This window comes from Carlito syrichta, unplaced genomic scaffold, assembly GCF_000164805.1.
Source record: "Carlito syrichta isolate Samal-C Ts95f unplaced genomic scaffold, Tarsius_syrichta-2.0.1 Scaffold317056, whole genome shotgun sequence".
Lineage (NCBI taxonomy): Eukaryota > Metazoa > Chordata > Mammalia > Primates > Tarsiidae > Carlito > Carlito syrichta.
In genome coordinates this window covers 666-2,743 of record NW_007261152.1, presented here as the reverse complement: position 1 = coordinate 2,743, position 2,078 = coordinate 666, and positions in this window count along the sequence as shown.

Genomic DNA, 2,078 nt, shown 5'->3' with positions numbered 1-2,078 from the left:
ACGGAGATGGGATTAATGGTAGTAAATATCTGTCTGGGAATGGAGAGACACCTCTTACCAACAAGGGTGCCCGAACGAAGCATATCTGTATACCTAACCCTTAACTGTACCCCATAATATCATAATAAAAAATATTGATTAAAAAACTGATAACTTTGTGAAGTAATGCATATGTCAGTTAGCTAAATTTAGCCATTCCACAATGTGTATATTTTAAAACAAGTTATACCTGATAAGGACATCCAGTTTCAACTCTCAATCAAAAAATAAAATAAAATTCTTTTTAAAAAGCAAAACCCAACTAGGATGGGGGACCAGAATGAAAGGAACAGCTGGTGTGGGAGTCAGAACACCTGAACTTGTACCCAGGCTTTGTGCTTGCTTTATTCTAGAGCAGAGATTGCCAGTGTTTCCACCACATGTTTTCTGTTTTCCTTCTGTTGTATTAGAACTCCTGAATTTTTACCAGGGCACATGTGCCAATAAAATAAAAATTATATTACCCAGACTCCCTTCCAACTTCAAGGAAGGAGACATTCATTTAATTTATCCTTTCCTCCATCTTGAAGAGAGGAAGGCTGTTATTATGACCGCAGTTCCAGCAGCCATTTTGGGCCAAGCGGTGACCTTGGAAATGGAAGCCATGAAAGATGGAGAAACAAAATAGAGAAACTGTCTACCTCAAACTCTTTACTTCTTGGCTTCTATCTTGGATTAGATTCTGTTCATTGCAGCTAAAACCTAATCTAAATGATGTTTCACACCTGTAATCCCAGCACTTTGAGAAGCCAAGGTAGGAGAATTGCTTGAGCCCAGAAGTTCGAGACCAGCCTGAACAACATAATAAGGCCTTGTCTCTACCAAAAAAAAAAAATTAGCCAAATGTAGTGGCCTGCATCTGTAGACCCAGCTACTCAGGAGGCTGCGGGGGGAGGATCGCCTCAGCCCAGTAGGTCAAGACTGCAGAGAGCCATAATCATGCCATGCTGCACTCCAGCCTGGGTGACAGAGTGAGACTCGACTTGGGGGAAAAAAAAAGATGTTTCGGTCTCTAAAACCATGCTGAAATGACTAATTCATATTTCACTGGCTTCAAAGAATTGCTATGAGACTCTAGTGAAATAATGGATGTGAAAGGGATTTGAAATATACATAGGGTATCATACAAATATAAAGTATATCAATTACTCTACTAAGAAATTCAAATATGGCTTTCAGGTATTTTTATGTAGTTTGAAAAATTGGTATATTTCATTGCAAGTTAACATATTAGCACCATTTCTATATCTCAACTAAAAATGGTGCTAAGTTAACATATTAGCACCATTTCTATAACGCAAGTAAAAATAATTCATAAGAAAGTTCTTCTCCAACTGTTCCAAGCAATCTCATTTCTGGCTCAAGCCTTCCCAAATGCTAAAGATAAATAATATTGACATCACCTTGCTATCTTTTATCCACTCAGCAGCTATTGAGTAACTACCATCTGTCATTCTTCACACTAGGTACAACAGCAGAGCATGTCACCTAAAATCAGTTCACCTGTTGCGGGAAAACAGAGAGACCATGACACCGAGGCTATCTTAGGAAGTAGCGGTTTATTTTTATTTTTATTTTTGAGTTGGAATCTCACTCTGTCACCCGGGCTGGAGTGCAGCGGCACACTCACGGCCACCCCAGCATCGACCTGCTAGGCTCTAGCAATCCTTCTGCCTCAATCTTCCAAGTAGCCATAACTACAGGTGTGCGCTACCATGCTCAGCTAATTTTTGATTTATTGTAGTTAGTGCCAGCACAACTCAACGGGCTAATGTTCCAAGGCTGAGCAACCCAGAGAAAGAGGGGAGGGGTTTTAGCTGTTAGTTTAGGTAAGGGAGGGGGTCGGGTTGTATGGCTATACATTTTTCTTTGGAATTTGCAAGGCTGCATTCAGCAAAACCAGATTTTCAAAGAACAAATTGTCTCCAGGGTATACATGACAAGCAGAGGTTGTAAACCAATAACTTCATAAAGAGCAGATGGGGGTGAGGTATCTTGCATTTCCAGGAAAGTGGCCTGTGGCTATCTGGATTTCTCAC